This window comes from Malaclemys terrapin, chromosome 10, assembly GCF_027887155.1.
Source record: "Malaclemys terrapin pileata isolate rMalTer1 chromosome 10, rMalTer1.hap1, whole genome shotgun sequence".
Lineage (NCBI taxonomy): Eukaryota > Metazoa > Chordata > Testudines > Emydidae > Malaclemys > Malaclemys terrapin.
This window is the reverse complement of record NC_071514.1, coordinates 15,243,404-15,267,269: the sequence shown is the minus strand read 5'-3', so window position 1 is coordinate 15,267,269 and position 23,866 is coordinate 15,243,404. Positions and strand designations below refer to the sequence as shown.

The following is a 23,866-nucleotide window of genomic DNA, read 5'->3' as shown; positions in this document are numbered from 1 at the left end:
TGAGGTCCTGGGTCTACAAATATAGACTGACGGACAGATAGAGCCCAGATCTACCAGCAATTTACACTGGTGCAGCTTCCACCGGCTTCATGGAGAGAAGAATTGGGCCTGTGTTACTAAAATTATCTCACTCCTCAGCAGACGTGGCCATTTCAGAGTCCTTTCCATTCCGATTTCTGCCGTTCTCTCCTGAGCCAGAGGATTCACTGCCCTGGCTTCTCCTTCCCCCAGACCAGTGTTTCCCACACTTGGGACGCCGCTTGTGTAGGGAAAGCCCCTGGCAGGCCGGGCTGGTTTGTTTACTTGCCGTGTCCACGGGTTCGGCCAATCGCGGCTCTCACTGGCCGCGGTTTGCTGCTCCAGGCCAATGGGAGCTGCTGGAAGTGGCGACCAGAACGTCCCTCGGCCTACGCCTCTTCCAGCAGCTCCCATTGGCTTGGAGCAGCGAACCGCAGCCACTGGGAACCGCGATCGGCCGGACCTGCGGACGCGGCAGGTAAACAAACCGGCCCGGCCCACCAGGGGCTTTCCCTATGCAAGCGACATCCCAAGTTTGGGAAACACTGCCCCAGACCCTTGGTTACCCAGGAAAGTCAGTGCCAATCTCTCTGTGAGCCAGTAACTGTTTAACATGCCTATTGCAAACAGGAAACAGGTGTGCCATTTCCCCCAAACACCAAAAGATTCACAGTTCTAAAGCTGAGTTTTATGCTCTCCTGAAATACTTTTAAAAGAATTAGTTACTCTTTTCAAAATATTGTTTAAGATCCCACCTTAGTAATATTCTATTTAGACAATTTTAAAGCTGCCCCTGATTTTAAGGCAAAGTTTTTGAAAGTCTCATTTAATGATCAGCAAAGAACCAAGTTCAGATTCTAGGTTTCAGAGGCAGCGCGTAACAAAATACCAGCTTACTTGCACCATTTTAGGCAAGAGTGAGGTCACAGCTGCTGGAAGAAACAAATGGAGAATCCTGAATTCAGGCCTGGCAAGCTCAAAGCTTTTCTGTTCCCCTTAAAAAGTAAAATATACTTCTCTCCTTCTTAGACCTTGCCCTGTAGAAATCTCAACATCTGCATTATTCTAGCCCTTCAAATCACGTAAAATAAATGTGCATTATAGACTAAAATTTCCAATGGCCTCTATAATTGAGCATATGATTTTGTGTTTGGGCATGACCTGCATTTATTTCTAGACAGTTATAGATGTCTCGCTTCCTTACTGGAGCGTGCAAATGTTGTTTAGCTGCACAAACGCAGGCAAAATTTTAAAGGATGTGTTGAGACTATTTGGAAAATAGTCACTAAGGGTATATCTGTACATGCTAATACATAGAATCCTTAGACTGTAAACTCTTCAGGGCAGGACTAAGGTTTTCTGTGTTGGAACAGTGCTTAACACAATGTGTGTTAGCGCCTGTTTGTGTCTATACACACACTTGATAGTACACTTCATTCACCACTCTGAGTACAGTTTTAAACCATTCTGATCCCACTGATTTTAGTGTAATTCAGCGGTTCTCAGACTGTGGGTCGGGAGATGGAATTACGGAGAAATCAATAATCCATTCCCCCCCTCTGGCTGCTATGGTATTTGCTGTCTAAGAACTTGGAAGGGGATGAGCTTTCCCATCCTCAGACATGAGCTATGGACTCTCTAGGAGTGAGTGTGAAAAGTGAAGTCTAGCAGCTGTTCACTGCCCCAGACTTGCCATCAGACTGGTGCCATTAATCCAGTGCAAACCAATTCAATCTAAGGCCAAAATAAGTAACAAAGAGTCCTGTGGCAACATAAGTGTCACTCCAGCAGCAACGTTTTCAGCAACATGGCTGTCAGGCCTTCAGGACCTGGCTTTTGCATTAGGCATGCAGCGTAAACAGAACCCCACTTTTACCCGGGAATTACCATTGGCAGGTCTTTCGTGTTCTCTGGTAATCAAAGCAGCTGCTTTCCTCGCTGCCCACTGCCATGGTTTGGTTTGGCAGCTGATCACATCTGACATGACTAGAAGCCCATGTGGATTCTCCTTTCGAGTCCTGACAGAAATGTGTCACCAACAGCAAAAGAAGAAAATAGCAAAGGCTACGGGCCAGATCCTGGGGGCGGGCGAGATGCAGAAAGCGTAAGTCAGGCTGTCGTGCAGCCTGTGTCTCCTCATTCCTAGAGTGGCAACGTGAATGTTCATCCATGGGGCCTTCCCTTCTCCCTGTGCTGAGAGGCCTCGTGAACTATTGCCCGGTGTCTAAACCCCCTTTTCGAAGCAAAGCTGATGAAGAAATGGCAATAAAGAGGCTCTAGTGCCACCTGCCAGTACCCTGGATCCCTCCCCCTCCAGCTTCAGGACAGAGACAGCACTTGTTGCTCTGGCGAACGACCTGTTCCTGTTCATAGCTAATGGGAATATGTCCATCCTTATGCCACTGGGCCTGTCTGTGGCATTTAATGCAGTTGATCAGGTCCCACCTCCACAGGCTGCTGGTGTTAGCAATAATGCCTAGAAACAGCTCAGCTCCTTTCTCTCAGACTGAGCCCAGGGAGTTGTCATGGGCAACAGCTCCTCTGCTTCCAAAATCCCTCACCTCTCCAGTCCCACAAGGTTCCGTTCTCCCATATCTATGTGAAGCCATTGGGAGAGCTACTGAAATGACACAGGCTTAAATGCCAGCAGGATACAGGCACCGCACCGCTCCCGACTCCTTGGCATGGAACACAAACAGCACCATCTCCCATTCTTCTCCAGGAGTTGGCCAAAATCAGCAACTGGGTGGAGAGCAACTAGCTCACGCTGAACCCAGGCAAGACTGGGGTGATGCTGGCAGGAAAAGATTCACATGTTGAGGAATTTGCCTCCTCTATAACACCATCTCCCCCGCCATCAAATTAAATCTGTCTGGGGCTTGTGGGGTTCCTCCAGATTCCTCAGTGCTGTTGGGAGCCCAAAGGGCTGTGGTGGCAAAAATCCCACTTCCATCTCTGATGACCGGAAAATTGCAACCTAGCCTATCAGTCACGGAAGTGGCCAGGAATGAACCCCTTCACACCTTGAAAGCTCCAGCTGCTACAGAATGCACAGTCACACAGGACACACATCCACTCCCTGCACACGTGCCCCACTGATTACAGAGCCTTAGTCAAGGCCTATATCCTGATATTCAAAGCCCCTCATGGACCTGGCACCTGTTAGGAGTAATCGCCTTGCCCTCCATGACTGACCTCCTACAACAACTACATTCCACTGGAGTAATATGGACCAATAGGGGGAGGCTTGTAAGTTCAGGGGATGGAACTAGACTTTGGAACTCACTCCCACAAGAAAGAAGAATGAGCGCGAACCTCTCCACGTTCAGAACGGAAAGCAAAACTCCTTTCTTCATCTTAGCTCTAGCTCGACAAGTCATTCACACACAGAGCTGGCTTTGAGGGCACACCAGAGCTCTGACCACGGGTCCATCTGGAGAACCAAGAAATTTAAAGGAGAATTTCAGCTTTCATTTTTTAAGAAAGCAAACTTCCAGCCCTTTTCCTTGCAAAGATGGCCTTGAAAATGCAAGCCAGTCCTGGAGTCCAAAAGCTTGTCCCTGATTTTTCTTAAAAACACAAGGTATTCACAGCCCCATTACAATCACTGAAGACTGACCTTTGAGAGCTCTTGCTAGATATAGGCCCATTGATCTGGGATCTTCCCAAACAGCAAGTTCACAGTTGAGGGGGCAATGCCACCCAGGGGGCCTCCCTGTCGACTGCCTGTGGCCAGGCCTGCATCTTTGCTAAGCAGCTAATGTGACCTTTGACCGCAAGGATGGGTGGCTCGATAGCATGGTCTCAATGAGAGGCAGCATGGTCTAGTGGACAGAGCAAGAGACTAATCTCAATTTCAACCCTGACTCCCTTTGCTACGTCACGTAGACAAAAGTTTACAAACTTGAGTGCCCAAAGTTAGAGATCTAAGTCTTGAGGTGCAGATTCAGGTAATTAATGGTGTATACCCATGTTTTTAAATTTGAGCCTCTGTGCCAGTTTCCACTTCTATAAACTGGGGATACCAACGCTTCCCTACCTCTCAGCGTCATTGTGACAATTAGGGAATTGATTTGTGTCACAGGTATAGGTCCCAAAATTCACCTGAATGTCCATAAAGCCCTCCAGTGGCTGGGGACCCTAGCATCTCCCAGCTTAAGTGGACAACTATCCCTGGCACATTTTCTCTAAATGTTGGCAGCTACCCACAGACCCCAACACAAGCAGCTGGCCTGGGAGGCTCTTGGAGGAGCTAGGGAAGTGGGGGGGTGGGCAAGACCACAAGAGCCCATTACACGCAATGTGCATCAGTTATAAATGATGCTGGAGGAATATTATAGTAGCACCTGCAATATGCTAGGCACTGCCCACGCATAAAATAAAACACTGTCCCTTCCCTGAAGAGGCCACAGTCTAACAACAAGCATTAAACGGGGTTGGGGAGAGGGAGGAAACATACAGTCAACATTTTTTGTTTCTGTTTTTCCCTATAACTATCAGCTCTCTCCAACTTGGTTAATTTCTTGCAGGTAACAAGACAGAAATTGGTCTTGAGGACGAGTTTGAAGAAGGGGAGGGCAGAGACTGTAGATCGGCTCGGGGAAGGTGCTCCACATGTGAAAGGGGATGTGAAAGAAAGCACAGACAGCTGTGTGAGAAGAGGACAAACAAGGGGTCCAGGCTGGCAGCACTGAGGCCTGGAGGGGCGTGGGTGCAGATGCAGTAAGATACAAGAATGGATAAGCAGGGAGGTCAGGCTTAAATTTGGGCTCTGTGCCAGAGAATGATGGGGCCCAACTCTTCCCCATCTCCTCTAGCCAGCCCTGTCCGTAGGGGTGCAGTCATAGTGGGCAAGTGTCCTTTACAATTGGAAGAGGATGGGTGGGGGGAATTGTTTCACATGCTGATCTAAAAAATGCTGAGACTGGCTCTGGTGTGGGTAGATCAAGAAATACAGACAAAATAAATGGCCCTTCTGGTTTTGATGACTAGAAAAACCAGCTCCTCAAACTTACACTTGGTTGCGTATGGCCAAAGCTGTTCTGGCAGCCAGGGATAGCCAGAGCACAGAGATGATCTAGTCACATCCCTTTCCTCCAGCCATGCATCCAATACATGGGGGGGATAAAATCCCTTCACCTGCTCTAGTCCAGTTTCCCACAAGGCCAGCCCTGTTCACACACCCATAAAGTAACACAAAGGCAAAAAACCTTTTGTGTCAATCAAGTTATTTCTCCCATAGGCGAGGAGGGAAAGAGATGGTTCATTCTATTTTTAAATCCTTGAGGGTGCTCAGATGCCATGTGATGGGGGTTATATAGGTACCTACACAGACAGTCACTTTATTCCCCAGGCACATTATATGTTGCAGAATAGTGAACCAGCCATTTCCTATAGTTTTCCAAGTACAGGCAGCTAAATGAAGCTGTATTGTAACATTTGAGAATGGAAGGAGGCTCAGGCAATCCACCTGGTCTGAAAGCCAGATGTAACCTACAGATACACAGGGAAGGGTGCTGAGGAACAGGGAGACTTATTCCCCTATTCTCTTCTTTGCAAACAGACTGGAAAAGGGCATTTTTGGAAGATATTCCCACCCCAACCACATGAAATATCAGTCTGCTCCCAATATATTTAGCTTTCTATGCATGGGCACCCAATTAATTTGATCACAAGTGAGATGAGGTTGACGGGTCTCAGCCTAGTACCTAGTCGATAGCTGTCCATCTCACATGATGTGCAAGCACGGCTTGGGGAAGGTACAGGACTGGACTAGCTGGGGCTGCTAGGAGTGAAGACAGAGGTTCATTGGCAGAGCTGTGTGGGATAGAGCAGCCCCGGACTGGAACCGCCAGGGGTGCTGCCAATCATGGGTGCAGCCAGTCAGGATTGGGATGCAGTGGCAGAGATGGGGGAGGGATGAAGTTTGCACAAGGCCCAACTCTAGTGTGTGCTATTAGCCCTTCATTTTCATGAGCTGCAAATTCACTTCTCTACACCTTGATTTAAAAACAGAGTAAAAGCAGTGGACAATAGGGGCAATGGTAAGACTTACACAATGGATCACGGAGATGCAACCAGGGAACAGCTAAAAGAACCCTCAGGCAGTGTTTTGGGGATTTGGGGGGTGCAAGAGCCCAATTAACGTGCCAGCTTGACACACAGTTGTATTAACCGAGGAGAATTCCTCACCAGTCCCTGGAGGGTAACACTGTCTTTGTTCAGCAATCGTGTCTCCGCTCCTGTCTCTCACACAGAGCTCTGCACAGGCTATCCTCACCCACTCCTCTGAGCATAACACGTCACAGCCAAAGCAGGGCCCACGTAAAACAAGAAAGCAGAGGTCTGTCTTCCGGGTCCTGGCACTAGGAACCCTGGCTCCATGCTCAGGTGCCATGACCTTGCAGGGCCTCTATGCCCAGGCTCAGGAGACCGCGAAGAGTGGTGGCAAAAGCTGATTCAAAAGCCGGCCGGCATGAAACATGAGTGCACATGTGGAAGTGCTCAGAGACACGTGTGCACTCATGCCTCCGCGCATTCACACATGCACCCGCACACTCTCCCTGCTTCTTCTCTTACAAAGGGGAGTCCCAGTGACCAGCAGCAAGAACCACTCTGCTAAAAAAGAAAATGAACACAAAAGCCACCTCCCCCTTCACAACCCTTTGCCTGCAAGTTTCATAGGAATACCCCCAGGGAAGCTGAAACTTGCAAGCAAAGGGTTGTGGAGAGGGGGGTGGCTTTTGTGTTGATAATTTAGAGAGTGTGTGCGCGCACAGGGGCAGGGTGGGGGTGTAATAAGCAGCACTTCTTGTGAGTAAATACAGCAATTCCTTCCCTTAGGGGCCAGCCCATGCCACATGCCCCAAGCTCCTATTACCCAGAGAACTGTCTATGGTACTGGCCTTCCCAAGAACACAACCCTGGGCTTCTCCCCCACTGTGCTGGGAAGGGAAGGGCTGGGAGTCGCTGGTTCAGGAGCTAGTAAAACACAAGATGCAGCATTGTGGCGTCAGTTTGCTGTCATAGTCTCCTTCCCGACACTCTGTGCTAGAGAAAGGGAAGGGAACCCTGGCGTCTAACTCTTATGTCCCCTCATCCCCCCCAAAAACTACAAAGGCAGCTCCAAGGGGCATTTGCCACAGAGTTCCTGGTGCTGGTGATTTCTTTTGCACCAGATCATGCAGCTAATAAAATCCCAGCCTCTGCCCAAATTCCCCTGAATCCAACAAGCTAGACACACACACACATGCATACACTGTAATTTGGGGAGGCCTCCCACCCATCACAGGCCAAGTTACCTAGTAACTGCCATTGCGATTGTATCACGGCAGATATTCACAACCCTCCACTTCATCTCTGTAGGCAGCTGCATGAGATACTCATGGGAATCATAAGCATGTTTGAGTGACAGGGAGAGGAGACATGCGCCCCCACCTCCTCCTGCCCCAGGTATATTTGGGCACTCACTTAACTTAGACCTGTTCTGCACATCCATCGTATAACTGAAAGACATCCCAGTGCAGTTACTTCTCAGGACCAAGAGGCTGCATGAATGGCTGGCTTGTTAACGTCTTTGTCATGGCCACATTCTGAGTTGGATAAATTCTATTCTACCTCCCTAAACTCCAGGTGTGGTTTGACTGGATGCAGGATTCTCCTTTACTCCCTGTTCCAAACAGTTGCACAGCGTTCAGTATGGCCAACCTCAAGCTTTCAAAAATCATGAGTCAGGCCACAAAAAATTATGAGATGTTTTTAAATTCTATATTTGGGTTTTGTTTGGGTTTTTTAAATTTTCTTCCTAGTGTCTGAGGCTTTATTGTACACTCACTTCATGTTTGCAAGGCTTTTCTCTGCAACGATGATGGCTAGCGCCTTAAAAAAAAGGATGCAATTGCTTGCTTCCAGGGGCTGGGGCTTTAAGAAATACACCTAAAATGACAAGACTCGTGATAAAAAAGCAAGAGTTACCTGCACTGAGCATTGCCGAGTGTTTGGGAGCTGCTGCGTTCCATCCTAAAGGTGTCTGCACATCAGTGCTGGCTGGAGGGATGCCTGTTTGTATATGTCCTGGCTAGAGATGTAGATACACAGAGTGGAAGATGATCTGCACATGCAGGTGTAAACAGGAAAACAAAGTGTTTCCAGAATTTACAAACAACCACCCTGCTGTGGAACAGCCTATGAGTGGAGAGATTTCATCAGAGCACATCTGTCTCTTTCCTGATTAGGCCAGGTATTCCTCACTCATTCACCTAATGTGAGCTGCCTATAATTAGCAACACAGCCTCTAAAAGAGGTAACGGATATGCCCCTGCTGTGTAAGATATGCCAAACGGAGGTTTTACATTAAACAGGGGTGGCAGGAACAACTATACTAGGTAGTTAACATTGGGAAGCACTTTGACTTGGCCCTGAGTGGAGAACTGACAGGGGCTAGAGAAAATGATGAGCATAGGCTTAGTCCTGACTCTCCCAAGTCCCACTTCCATTCCCCTCCCTCCCGAAGGAAAGTCCCTGGCAGGCAAATCTCCCTAGCAGGTGAGGTTAGGTCCAGAGATGGGTTCTGACAGACAGCTGTGGAGAGGAAAGTTCTTAATTTAACCCAGAACTAGCAAGCTGCTCCCCGGAAACACACAAATCAATGTGCCTCAGCCCAAAGGCATGAGGTGAGTTCTGTCTCTAGGGTTCATTCAATCCTGAAAATGATTGCCCATAAGGGAGGCCCAGCCAGTTGTGATGGTATTCGTCATGACCTGGACATCTGCCCACTAGAAATGGGACTTTGGACACCCATCTCATTGGTGCAGTTTTGCTGTACAAACTCCCTGGCTCTTTAAAAAGGCACCATCCTTAACAGAGCCCAAGGGAAGGTTCCTTCCATTCCACAATCCCCATCAATGACAGCAAGCAGGAAATATTAGACACAGAGTAAAGCAAACACCAATGCCTACGCAAACTCAGGTGGAGATGCGCTGACACCTGTCATACGTATGTTCTCACATGCACAGCCCTCACACATGAACCTGCTCAGGTGCACACCCAACACTTATCACAAAAAACGACACACATGCATGTTCACATGCACACAAAAGAGCTATTCCCCAAATCCATGCCACATGATTCCAAGAAAAACACACTCCTTTAAAACTCTAACCTAAATCCTAAATAATGGATTGCTGGCCATGCATTAGAAATATTAGACAATGAAGACTGTGAAGCGGGGCCTGGCAGCAAGCCAGCTAGGGTCCTGCCCCTGGGAGTCTATATGTTTCCTATTTAGTTCATTTTCACCCTGCTAGAGAGACAGCCAAAGCCTTGGTAACCCAGAACGCAGGCACACATGCTCGCCCATATGATTCGAGTATCCGGGAACCACCATGACACAGACTGTGGATGTATAGGGAGGAATGAAGGGGGTGATTATTATTCATCATACACAGAGCCTCATCTCTCACAAGAGCATTACTCGCTCTTTAATTGGTTCCATTCATGGCAGTCCTTCAATGCCTTCCGTAAGTGTAATTATGCCAGGTTCTCTCCATCTGTCTGGAGTCAGGAACAGCAGTTGTTTATATTTTGAATCGGTATTTCTGTAGCTAGATTTATTAATAATTATTATTAATTGTTATTATTATTATTATTGCTGGACTGTTTTGAGCTCTCAGGCATGAATTCTCCCCTCACTGATACCCACTGCAACTCCCATTGAATTTAATGCAGTGTTTCTCAAACTAGGGCCGCCGCTTGTGTAGGGAAAGCTCCTGGTGGGCCGGGCCATTTCTTTACCTGCCCCGTCCACAGGTCTGGCCGATCGCGGCTCCCACTTGGCCGTGGTTCGCTGCTGCAGGCCAATGGGGGCCGCTGGAAGCAGCGGCCAATACGTCCCTTGGCCTGTGCTGCTTCCAGCAGCTCCCATTGGCCTGGAGCAGCGAACCGTGGCCAGTGGGAGTCGCGATTGGCCGGACCTGCGAACGTGGCAGGCAAAGAAACCGGCCCGGCCCGCCAGGGGCTTTCCCTACACAAGCGGCGGCCCCAGTTTGAGAAACACTGCTTTAATGGGAGTTGAATTCCCGTAATGAGAGCAGGACTTGACTGTCTCTCTCCTGTCTGGGATCTCCCTGGCATTGTTCATAGGAAGAACCCAATACTTTATCAGTCACTCTTGACAGCTGCCTCCACCAAAGTCACTGACGTGTGTGTAGGCAGGTTTCTTCACAGGGACATGGGAGAATCTGAGAGGATAGAAAATAGAGAGGTGCTTCGAACCCCACTCCCACCCTCCTCGCAAACTGCAAAACCAAGGTAACATCAGAATCATCTTTAAAAGCACAGGCTTTTGAACGGCACTCAGCTGGCGTCTCTATGGTGGGGGAATGCAAGTTCAGATGGGTTGAGGCCCAGCTTCATGTGAGGGCACAACTTATACCTACAAAACTCAGGCCCAAAGTTTTGTACCCGCAAACATAAATTGAGGGAACACATCTAATTCCATGCGCCACCAGATCTGCACCCTCCGCTGGGCAACCAGAGGCCCAGACACTTATGTCTGCATCTCACATGGCCACAATGAAGTCCTGCCTTCCGAAAATGTTTCCCTTGCACAGTAGGTTATCTGAGTTCACTCTGTTTTTCTTAGAGAGCTGAGGTAGATCTTGGTGGACCCTAACCCTGAGGTGTTTGCTGGCTTTCAGAAAGGAGGAACCCACAAACAGGAATGCTGGGCAACTAAGCACCATCTGGTCAATGACAGCTCCTGACACAATGGCTCGTGTTGGCATGTTTATGATGCAGACCAGAGGCGCATTCTCATTATCCCCATCACATACTGTTATATGGGATTCAGAACAAGACACCACAAGAAGCAGATGGGGAGGCAGGGAAGAAAAGAAAACGGGTGAGACAGACGGACAGATTTATCTGAAGCTTAAGTCTATACCCATAAACATGGACTGATAGGTAAATAGCCACACAAGTATGAAACTAAATGGTGGGAGCCCACAGTATCCAATAATCATTCTCGTACCATTTTCAGATCCTTTACAGTTTATCATCAGCATTTTTAAATGAAACATTTCTACCAATACGTTATACATCTGTATAGTGTAATTCTAGCAAACCTGGTGAAGATCTGAATGACTTGACCAAACAATTTGTTTTTATCGTTATCGTTTGGATTCCTAGCTTTTGTGGAATGCTGTCTCTCTGTGTTGGGTGGTATGCCCCTGAAATGTATTTACAATGCATGGCATTTGTATTCTGTATTAGATACTTAGGTCATGGCTTTCAGTTTCCTCCACATAAAAAATAGCACAATATTTGGAAGCCCCAAACTCTAGAACCCATAACAACATTATTGCTGCATTTTCAGTGTATTATGGCAAAATACTGTCGCATTTTTTAACATAAAGCACAGAAAAGCGATCATCATGGATATTTGGCTCCATTAAGTAGGAAAGGGGGGGATATGTACTTTGTATGATAGCAAATGAAAAAAAAATTGTTTTCTAAAATCGTAAATACAAATATGATGTGGTTTAAACAAAGAGAGAAGATGAGGAGGGCGGTTCTCTTCCTGGCTTGATTACTCTTTAGCAAATGGACAAATATTTTTAGAAATAAAAAGCGTGGCCTACTTCCCGGGTGCAGAGCTCAGCGCTTTCGATTTAATGATATGTATTTAAGTTCCTTTTAGGGGAAAGCCTTCTGAAATCACTGGGGGAAAAATAAACAATAAATTGGTTTTAAAGGCTTTTGTCCTTGTTGCGTGTGAGTCTAATGGAGGGGCTCTCTCTGTCACCGAGGCGCTGGCTGGGCTGTCGGAGACAACTTAGACAGTGAAAAATCACGTGCGGCCTGTTAAGAGGAGCACAAAACGGCAGAATATTGGTGGGTCTCTCCCCCTCCCTCAGCACAAAAATAAATAACTAAATAAGTGAACACAAGGAAAATGGATATTTTAATCTGCCAATAAAACGGCAGCAGAGATGGTTTATCTCAGAATATTGTGAGGTCTGTGTGCCAAATCCCCGATGGGTTGTTGTTCCACCCACCCCACCCCTTTTATATGTCATTAAGGATTTTTCGCATGCAGCCGAATGGGCAAATGGAAATAAAGCGTTTGTTCCTTTCCTACCAGCTGGATGAGCACAACAAGGAGGATGGGAGCAGGCGCACAAAAAAACGCAGGGCAAATTAGGAAGTATGTTAATTCAATTAATATCACAGAGGGGCTGGAGGGAGGATGTACGTGCAGATTTTCCGCCTGAGGAAGGAGGTGGCAGAGAAAGAACTGGGGCATGCCAGCTCCAGTTATTGTTCTGCCTTCATTGGAAATTAGCAAGATAACAAGGAGACGGCCGTGAGGAAGGTAGCATGGTAAAGATTTAGGCAGCTCTGCAACCTACCTCGTGCCAATGCGGCCATCTTACAAACAGCACTTGATTCCATCAAAATGGCTTCCTGGCACCTAGCAGCCTACAAACTGCAGCAAAAATGGCCCGGTGTGGCAGAGTATGTCTTCACAGGGCTGCCCTTCTCCCTCTTTCTGCCTCTCTTTTTGTCCTCCTCCTCCAGCTCTTGTTTGTTGAGGGCCCCACGCTGAGTTGATGGTCTCGGGGAGAGGGGAGAATACCAGAGGGGACTGGGAAGGGGAGGTTAACCGGGGAGGAGCGACTCTCCACCTTTCTCTCTTGTGCTGCTTGTGCCGAATGGGAAGTTTCTTATCTTTGCTGCAGAACGTCACACAGGCTGTATGCAGGAGAGAATAAGGCACAGCCATTACTCACCGAGAACTGTACATGGGCATAATGCCATGGTTACACACAGAAAGGAGAAAACAGATAATCCCTGTTAACTGATTGATCACTGTATTGCACCCCATGGCTGCAGCCCCTCAGTATATGAGATTGGGGCAAAAGCGTAGCCCGTTTGTGACCGGCTCATCCTTCCCACCAATGCTCTCCTCTAAGACAGAAATGCAGGGCGTTTTCCTTGTTTTGCTTAGACTCAAGGATGAATGAAACTCCCAAGCACCTGTTTATCCTGCTGTTTATCTCCGGGCACATGATTCCACCAAAGCCCTAGCACTCGGGATATTTACAACTAGACTGGACAAAGCACTAGGAAATGTCCTGGAGGGAACAATCCTGCAGTGGCCATTGAGGAAGGAATACATAACCTGAGCACTTCCCATTGCTAATGCCTAGGCAACAGCCTACTGAAGGTATAGAGATGCAGACATCTCTTGCAGCATGCAATACATTGAAGTGCTTGTTGAGCCTGAAGACCCAGGCAGGCACCCTTGGGAAGTACCACACGCTATGCCCTTACTGCAAGAATTAGTGTTGGGATCTGCCCCTATGACATACAAAAAGAATGTTTAAAACATAGACATAGGGCCTGAACTTGCAGTTCTTGTGCAGTCCAAACTCCCAGTGCAGTCCATGCATAAAGACTGCAGGATAAGGCCTATGCATGTGTGTGGCATAAACACTGTACCATAGATCCAGACATACTTAATGCTATTCTGCACAGCACCTTCTCCCTAAATATGCTTATACAGTAGGAAGTCCAGCTATAGGGGAAAGAGGTAGAACTGAGAGTTGTCCAGCAGGTCATTACAACATTTTCTGGGCAAGGTTGTGGTCAGAAGAAAGAGGAGTTCACATTTCTACTGTTTTTGGAATGTTAAACTCTGGCCCCTATGGTTTCAAGGCTAGGCCTATGGAAATGATGGCTGGTTATGTCTCTTCTAGGGTCAAATCCCATAGTCCTTTGTTTTCACTCAGTCCTTACCCAGGTACAACTCCTGATGATGCCCAAAGATTTAGCTCACAGTGAAATTAGGTTTTTCAATGCACACTTTCACTCTGAGTAAAATTCACCCCACTGCCAAGGGTCCTTAAACCCCATGTAAGTTCTTAGCATGTCATGGAGGTGATGTGAAATGCCTTGCACAAACTCTTCGATATGCGATGAATTTTACCCTCTCCCTGAAATTTTCACTGCATCTGGAGTCACAATTCAGTATAAGTGGGAGCAGGATCAGCTCCCTATGTATGTATATGGGTCAGCATTTTCAGCATGCTGCAGAATTTGTGAAGTCATTTAGAATGGGTAATGACAAGTCCCACAGCCCGCTTGTGCATGCATTTAATGGTTCTACAATCTCAGATGTGGGATTTTCACGTATAGAAGGATGCACCTATACATTTACAAATTTAGCTGATCCATGTTTAGGGACCAGAAAAGAATATGAGCTCTGCTCTGTGGATGGATTTAATATTATTAAGTACATGCAAATTCTCTCTCTTTCTTTTCCTTTAAAAACCAAGAAAATTAAATACAATCCACCCCCAGCCCTATGTTATTGCAATGCTAGAGTCAAAATAAAATAAGTCAGAAAATGCAAATGTTAAGGTTACACCAGCAACACTGACTCACACACCTTGCACTTCCTGGAGATTTGATGATGTAGTCAGGTGTTCCTAAACTTTGAGGGGGGTGGGAGGACAGGTTTTAAATAACACAGACTTTTATCTTAAAGAGCGAGTGTCTCCTAAACACATCCCCTCCCATTCAAGATTGAATACCATCCCTGAGACAATTTACAACAATCGCTTACGTGAAAGGCGACATTAGAGAAGTGTTTAATGTATTTTTAGCTTCAGCAGGACATCTGATGTGTGGAAAGTTAGGCACATGCTTAAGTATCTTGCTGAATTAGGTCTTAATATGTGCACACAGCTGATAGGTCTGTAAGGGGGTGGGGATAAACACATAGACGTAGGGAGTTCTGTGCCATATACACACCTTTGTTAGGCAGTTAAACACAAGGGGCAGATGGCTAGCTCCTAAACTCTGGGCTTGTCTACACAGGAATTTAAACTGCTATAATTATACCAATATAGTTAAACTGCTAGAACTCTGTGTGGATACTCTTATTCCAGAATAAAAATGGGGTTTTCTGGTTTAGCTTAAACTGCTTCAAAAAGTATGAGCTAAACCAGAAATAGGCCCTCATCTACTGGAATAAGTGTCCACATGGGGAGTCCTATCAATATAACTATAACCTTTTAAATTCACATCCGCCCTTATACCAATGGAACTGGCCATGTAGGCATGCTTTTCGAGTCACCTTGCTGTACTTAATATAACTCTGGCCCTTTCACTGTGCCGAGAAACACTGTCACCCCCTGCTTTCTTTTGATGCTAGTCAGAGCAGGTCTGCCAACCCAAAGGAGTACATAGACAACAGCTTGGCATTTTGATTACACAATGATCTGTTAGAACCTTCTTTTAAAGACTGGTTTACTGTGTGTGCAAATTTTGCGGGGATGTGGTGGAATCTTCATATTCCAGAATGAAAATGTAGGCTAAAATGTTGAAGTATTCCTAATGTTGTAATTGATCTCTAAATGTAGACAGAGGAGGGGACATACTGCACCTCCTAGAAGAGTCATGACGTGCATTCTGAACTAAGGACAAGTGTGTCACTGAACTGGGAATGCAATGGTGGCTGCATGTCTCTCAAAATTTGTGTGAGCATGTGTTCACACATGTATTTGTGTATATGCATGCTCACATACATAAGTGGCATATACTTCACATTTATGCAAACATTGGCATTCATATGCAAATGAAAATACAGCCCTGTTCCATTCCATGCTTTATCCCAGCCCCTGACATTTGGAGATTTCTGAGTAGTACAACTAAACCTCAGATCAAACATTAGCCCTAAGGGGTTCCCTTCAGGGAAGGAGCTGCAGCATGACAGGTCTCTTTCCCCTGTTCCACCCATGTTTCCAAGCCCAGCATCCCCCAGGTTTTCTGATCCAGCAGACAAAGGGCACACACAAACACAAAAATCTTCTTTCCAGGCGGCTTTGGGAACGGAGCTCAATTTCTTTCCCATTCTAAATCAATTGTCATAAAATATATTTGATTTTTAACAAAGCAAGAGAAGACAACTCTGCTCACCGCCTTTCCCTCTCCCTTGGCCCCCTTCCTTTATCAATACCAAGCTGCCATGTGTCTTCCGATGCTTGGAGTATGGGGTGGGAGCAGCAGGAGTTGGAGAAGGGGGGTGAAAACAGGTCTGAGGATGTTACTTCCTGATTCTGCTGCCCTTCTCTTATCTTTCTGGCATGGCCTGTCACTGGTCCATCTTCCCTAGCACTTTTGCAATCCCCTTTCCTATTTTTTCTTTTTATTAAGCTGTTATTTTTTTGGAACAGAAATACAATGGGATGAGTGGTGTTGCTGGTTGGTTGGTAGGGAGCTCAAGACTCCAGCATGTTGTATGCACCTTGCCCAGGGCACCCCAGAACAGTGCGAGCTCCCCAATCCCCCCAGAAACCACACCCCTCAACTGTCCCTCAGAACATACACCCACATTTTGCCTCCAGCAACACAAAAGCCTGGGCTTCTCTCACTGAGACAGAGACAGGGGATACAGACATAGAGGATATCAGAAATGCTGCATCAGAAATCTGAAGGCCAGTGTGAGTCATGTTACAGATATTAAGCCATGTTATTTTAAACTGCGTCTGCTGCTAAAGTTGTGTTCGCCCATTTTTTGGTCATCCAGCCTACTAGGCATGTTCATGTCCTTCAGATGAAATGGTTTCTTCCCCTCCCTAGCCAACCCGCACAGTGACACTCAGTGATGCCACATTGGTCAAGAACTCAAGTGATCATGAGGAATTTATGGATGAAGCCCGAAAGCGGTTAACTGGAAGGACAGGTACAGAGTGAGACACTGGGTCAGACAGTAGCCAAAGGAGGATGAGGAAGGTGGAGAAAATGTGCCTCAAGATGAAGGCTCACAAAGGGCTGGTTTCATTAATAAAGCATTCCCACTTGTCTCCTACTGATTTTGGTGACAGAGTTAACTCTGTGTGGGCAATGCTGCATAACCTACACAGCCCTCTCTTCTGAAGAGGGCAATTGTAGCCATCTTTGCTAAGTTGTTGTGCATCTCTTGCACACTTTGATCAGCTCTCTTAAACCCTTTCCAAGCTACTCCAAAGCATTCTTTCAACTTCCCAGCATCTGCCTGAATTCTGCTCAGATGAGGAGATCCACCCCCCACACACACACACACACCTGCCACAAGAAAGATCAGACTGAGTGAAAGCAGACTTAGTGAAAAGGCTCTTTCAATTTAGATCACCCCCTCACACACACACACACCCTGAAAGACTAAAAAAACCACAACAAACTCTGATAACCTCCAAGGCTCACTGACTTGTACCCTTCAATTTCCATTCCAGGCCTCCCACTTAGAGAGAGATCATCCAGGTAGCAAGATGTATTTTTTCCTCAATTCCTTATCGAAAGGCTTAAGAAACTCTAAATTCTGTGACCTATTTGAACCCACGGCCCCTTACTCCTTCCAGAGGTGCATTTTATTGAGGGAAATCTCTTCCAAAAAGGGGGGGGGGGGAAATACTACACACAAATGAAATACCTAGAGGGTTGCCATGGGCTGGAGTAGTCGTTTGCACACATAAGAGGACGTAACTCCAAAACACTCCAGGTTTTGTCTCCTGAGAGTTATAGCTCTACCCTTCAAGAGCAGAATAAATGCTCTATCCCATTGCTCCCTGCAGTGTATTCTATCTAGATGGATTGATTCCACCTATTGTTCTTAATAAATCCTGGTGTATGAAAAAACCCATTGTATGGTCATCTTTCCTTTTCTGTTCTACCTTGCAGAAGTAATAACAGTGATTAGAACTGTGGTGAAAGGACTATACAGAATGTGGTGCTTTCCTGGATTTAGTGAGCATCAAATAGGATTGAGAGGCATGGTCTGGCTGGATCCCAATCAATTTATCTTCTTGGGCTACGTCTAAACTGGTGAAAATGGGACCCATCTTTTGCTACAAAAGCCACTGTGTACTTCCACCCAGTAGCAGCAGTAGTATAGACAGGGCTCAGGTCTTTTTATTACATTGCCTAACCCTGCTCTAAACAGGAACACCTGAGTCCTATCTACACCTCAGCTTCCATCGTTGCTACCACATGTGGAGCTGCCCCAAAAGAACCAGTGGTCCTTCTTTTGACATGGCAGACAGGGCCTCGCTCACTACAAAATGGTTGCTCCCATTTGACATCTGCCCAGCGGCCTATGGGAAAGGAGTTGGTGATCTCTGCCCACTGCTTAGCAGGCAGATGCCCAAATCTCAAACACTAGCATTAAGCAGCCCCTTTGTCTTCTCTGCTGATCACGTCCACAGAGATCAGCTGGACCTGCCATTCTCTCTCCCGGCTGGGAGTGCTGACTCCCGGCCAGAGGAAAGGCACGTTGCTGGGGAGATATGAGAAAACTTGCTCTGCAGATGCCCATATCACACAAACCAGTGAATAAACAGAGCAATTCAGAGTCCACGGCTTGGAATAACTCAATAAAAACAACATTTCAAATCTTCAGGTTTTGTTAATCAGAATTTAAAAGGAGGCTCTGCCTCCCCACATGCATTTTCTTTCTGTGCAGATTACAATCATTTTCTTTTAGAAAATACAAAAATTCGGCAAGCTGCTTTTCTTCCCAGTTCACAAAAAAGTAAGAGATGCACTGCTATGCTTCAGAAGGCAGGTGACTGCATCCTGACCTGCCTTTGATTCCCACCTCCCATTCTATTTAGGGTAATCGGAATTATTGCTTCCTGTCTTACACAGCAGCAGCGAACATCAACTGGCCCAGTTTCAAAAGACTAGCCGGGGAGGTTTGGCTGGCTGATATGTGTGTGTGTGTGTGTGTGTGTGTGTGTGTGTGTGTGTGTGTGTGTGTGGCCTCCAGAGCTAAGTTCAACTTATTCCTCTAACAACTAGGTTCATTGACTCACCTCTCCTTGCTCGCCCAGAGATGTCCTGTCTCTTCCCATTGCATCCCACTCCATGAACTTTCAGTCACGTCTGATTAAAGAAGAGAGAATTCATCTCAATTAGAAAGATGCTCCCACACACGGACGGACGGATGTCAAGTAATTACTGAATGTCACTCCCAGAGAAATGGCTGTAAAACAGATCTCCTATTTGGGACTACACACAAACATTCATTTATATTATATATACCTACATGTGCACACACATAATTGTGTGTACGTTATGTACTTACATGCATGCTTCATAGCACACCTCATGCAAATGCTTTTGGATACCGGTCCCTAGTTGAAACACATGCAGCCATGTAAAAGACAGCAAGACACTATCATTTTCACTAAGAAGGAAATAAAGCAAAGTGGATCTGTGTAGCCAGAGCCCAGAAAGCAACACTGTCTCTTTAATTTTCTCTCTGGCTAGCTCATCCTTTGCAAGAATCCTTTCCTCCCCATGGCTTCTTCCAGCCTGGTGGGCAAAGTGGGAAAACATCATTAGGGAGGAAAAATAATTTAGTTTGTTAATCAGTATCCAATGGTGGGAAACTAGAGGCAGAGAGCAGGGCTGGCAGTTGGAGCTCAGGAAAGGCCAGCACAAAGCCACCATTCATGACGTGCGGGGCTGGGGTTCTCATTGAATTAAACAGACACAAAGAGCAGAGGCATTTCATGCTCTCTCCACAAGAATTATCATATCTTCCTGGCACTAAGAAACCTTCAGCATGAGAGAGAGAGAGAGAGAGAGAAAATCAGGCAGGCTGGGTAGAAAGATGGTCCAAGGTACAAAAGACTTTGTTCTAGGGTTGGATTTATGGATGGGGTGCAGCAGAGGGCTTTGCTGGGGGTGACTGGCCTTTGTGCACCAGATTTAATAAGACTCAGCTAATGTGAAACAGGGGGCCCAGCATACCACGTAGCAGGGAAACCCTGCTCTGAAAACAAACAGCATAACTTTGCATTTCAAGGCTGTGGAAGAGTTGTGAGGCCAGCAGAAAATGTGTCCTCTGTGTGTGCGTGTACGCTCGCACACATGTTCACACATGTTTTGGGGGCAGAGAAGGGGAGGGTGCAGAAAAAAGACAAAGCAACATAGTTCAGTCATGAAAGTTAATTAGCTAATGTTCAAACCCCGGCTGCCTCTGCCTCCTGCCCTGCAAGTGTCCCCACCAAGCTGCGCTGTCTGCGGACTGTGACTGCAAATAGCAGGAGCAGATTAAGACAGGCTCCTTGGGATCCAGGCCTGGCAGTGTGAAGGGGCCTGACACAGCAGTGAGAAACCAAGAGTCCATGCATAAGGGATGAGAATGGAAGATCAAGGATATGGGCTAGGGAGGAGTCCAGGGTACAGGCTGGGAGGAAATCTTTATCCAGAAGTGTGCAGGGCAGGGGTTTGTATTTATTGCAAGCCCAGATGTTTTGGTGGGTCTCAGCCCTGTCTAGTTTTAATCAGCTTCCAGTGGGTTGTGACAGTTGTACTGAGAACCAGGAAGCCTACACTTTTTTAGACAGTAAGCTCTCTGGGGCAGGAGCTGTCATAGATGTTTGCACAGTACCTCGCAGGGTGGACCTGACCTAGTTGGCCTCTAGGTGCTATCACAATAAAAATGTTCAATAATAACAGTTCAACAACTGAGAACCGTGAGCCAGGCAGGTGTCTTCCTCATGCCAACACTGTCCACTGGGCTGGCGACACCACACTGAGCCCTCATTCCCATGCCCTGCTTATAAAACAATACCACAGCTCAGTGTTACTGGGGGGGATGTTACTGCAGAACACAGCAGTGTTTGATGCAAGAGGGTTATACCCTCTCCCCGTCAGGCTGCAAGAAGCTCCTGGGTCTCAGATACCTTTGCTCCAGGGATAACTTCTCTCTGAAAGGCCCTCAAACAGTGTGATGCTTGGGGCCATATAAGCAGCTAGAAAACAGACACATAGGGGAACGAGCGAAAAGAGGAAACAAGCAGGTGCATTGGTGTCTCTGGAACCATCCAATCTAGACATGCTCTGTTGACCAGAAATGAACGTTTGCTACACATTGATCATGGATAGGAGACTGTCTATGTCCTTATATGGTACCCATCACCATGGTATCTGATCTTGCTATAGTACCAATCCCACTTCCCCCAGCAGAGGGAGGTCACTTTTGCTGTGAGTGGCCTTATGAGACATAGGATCAGTACAGAAACCAGTGAGAGTGTGAGGATGGGGAGAAGAGAGAAGTGATACCTAAAGAACACTGTATGAACCCTATGGGAGGGGAGGAATGACTTGGGGAAAAAATGATGCCTTCACTTATTCACTAATGGATTAATCTGTGTGAAGAGAAATGTACTGAAAACAAAGGGATCTAAGCTTAGGGGAAAAGCTGGGTTGGAGATCTTGGTGCACATGTAGGTAAAAGTTGAAAAGGAAGCACTAATTAGCGCTGGGTCCATCACGTTCCATTAATAGCTTGTCACTGTTTCCTTGATGTTGCTGAAGGCAGGAAAGTTGGTATGTGTGATGCTTACCTGTCTCTATCTCATTAACAGAAGGCAGGGTGAGAACAGACGTTTTTTGCGTGCATCACAGATAGAGACAGGTTCCTTTTGCTCAGTCTAATTATCGGATTGACTTTTGTGGAGGTAGGGAGGGGGAGATATTTAAAACATGCACAACATGTATACACATACACAATGGACACACAAACATTCTGTACACACACATCATGAGACACTGATGTCAGAGTTTAGAAATCCCTTGGGGGGAAATATGGTTTCAACAGACCACATATATTTTTACCAACACCAAATATACTGCAGGCCACAGAAAACTCTTTTTGATCAGAAAAGCACATGCAACAGGGGCCAGAACTGATTTTTTATTATTATTATTGTCCAATGAGTAACCGAAATATCAGCTACTTCCCTTCACATTAACAAAAACAAAAACTAACTACATAAAAAAAATTGCTCAACCAGAGTCCGGTTTGCTGCAAGGGGGGGGGATAATCTGATTATCCGTTCACTGACATCAGAACCCAAATTATGGAATTTCCCCGTAAAGAAAGACAGAAAAAGGCCATTCCAAGCACAGATAAATCTGCATTGCGTCTAATCATTTCCAAAGTAAAATATGGGCCATTCTTCCAGCAGTTAAAAAAGATTAGATCTCCTATTTAATATACAAAGGCCTCCCTTCTCCTCTCAACACGTGGAACAGCCTCCATTAGCGACAGTGGAAAGAACAAGCATGCAAATCAAGGAAAGAATGCAAGGGCAGCAAATATTTGGGAGAGTGCAATGTGTATCTGTATGGCATGATTACAGGGGAGTGTGTGTGCATGCGCCTGTGTGCATGCACACAACACATACATCCCCATGGACATCTATTTCTTCTTGAGTGTGGACTTTCAATAAACAAGCTGAAGATTCCTCAAGATAAGGAGCTAAAATGTCCATCTGAAACAAGAACTGTGCAGAAGTGAAGGCCAAGAAAACAATAAGGTTGTTTCTCTGGGAACAAAGAAATGTCCCCTTCAGCATGCCTATGTCTTCTTGCTTTTTGGCTAAGATCAAGTGTAGCATCCGCTTAAATTCGGGATATTTACTGAGGGGCAACCTATCCTAAATCTCAATTACTGAGGGACAATCTATACTCATTGCTATATTTGCTTTCCACAACCTACTCTTAGTATAACCTTTTATGAGTGATGTACCCGAATATTTGGATGTTAATATTTTAACTGTATTGCGGAATTTACTAGCCTTAATTTGGGATATTGCAGATTATGTACTATATGCATTTTATGAATTTTTAACCAAACTTTGTACTTTTGGACAATGTAAGCATTATACCCAGATATATAAATAGTCTTTCCTTAACACATGTATGAAGTAATTTTAACATTAGTTTTAATAAAAAAAATTAAATCTGTTCTTATCAGTTTATTCTCCCCATCTGGACAATTGCTGGTTTGTATTTTTTTCTCTTCTTTTGTTATTCTTTTTTGACGTACATGAACCAACATGCCTCGGGTATTTGTAATATGTATTCAACAATTTATGTGTTTTATTATTTTAAATATTTTCTAATACAAGTTTTAATCAATGTACTCTTCCCATCTATCCAAAGAAACACATTAAATAATCTAGTAAATCTTTTTCCATCTCTAGCTTCTAGGTTCCTATATTTGCTACTACCTGAAAATGTAGATTATATTCCATACAAAAATACTGCATTAAAAGAACATTTGTAGACTGAAAATCAAGCACTCGAAAGCTAGGAAATGCAAGATTTAAGGCGGCTCATGCAACCTTAATTCAGCTCCCTTGTACGTCCATCCTTGGCTCTGAACCAGGCTTAGAATATGTGATCATGTAATTAAAGACTGGATCATAATGCATATGCACGATGAGGCCGAATTAAGATTACACGGACAATCTTAGACCTGGCATTTCCTAACTTTGAATGCTTGATTTTGCAACCTAAATAATGTGTATTATATCTATCGATATCTATATATATCATTTCCCAGATTTTTTAAAAGAAGGTTAAAACAAATTATATGATGTGCAATTGTAACAACCCTGCTCCTCCTTACCCCCCTCCCCCACATCCTACATTGCAAGCAGAATTTCAAACCTGAAACTTCAGCACAGACTTCCACCACTTGAACTATGGGATTAACATTAGCTGACAGCAGGAGAAGGGACAGCATGCACTTTCCTCTGATATCCCGGGGAAAGTGCATGCGGGGGGGGGGAGAGAAATTGGCTACAGGGTCCACATGCTGAGGAGGCGGGAAGGGGAGGAAGTAGCCGGAATCTACCCTCACAGTTCCCTCACCTGCTACAACTCTTCCAGGAGTTCCCAGGCATTCCCAGCGCAGTGTCTGATAATGATATTGCATTGTTGGTGGTGTAAACCCCGGCTCTTTGGAATGTTTGTGGTTAGTTATTATTTTGGCAGGATGTCA

The 23,866-nt window shown here is 45.8% G+C and overlaps 1 long non-coding RNA gene across 1 annotated transcript in view; it reads right to left on the bottom strand.

The window, feature by feature from the left end:
- Window positions 1–23,866, bottom strand: part of LOC128844992 (uncharacterized) — a 55,161-nt gene that overhangs the window by 23,894 nt on the left and 7,401 nt on the right. Inside the window, exons 2-3 of the long non-coding RNA XR_008446585.1 lie at window positions 18,876–18,945; window positions 12,429–12,771 (exon numbers count right to left, since the gene is read on the bottom strand). This is a non-coding gene — a long non-coding RNA (uncharacterized LOC128844992). The remainder of the gene's footprint in view (window positions 1–12,428; window positions 12,772–18,875; window positions 18,946–23,866) is intronic.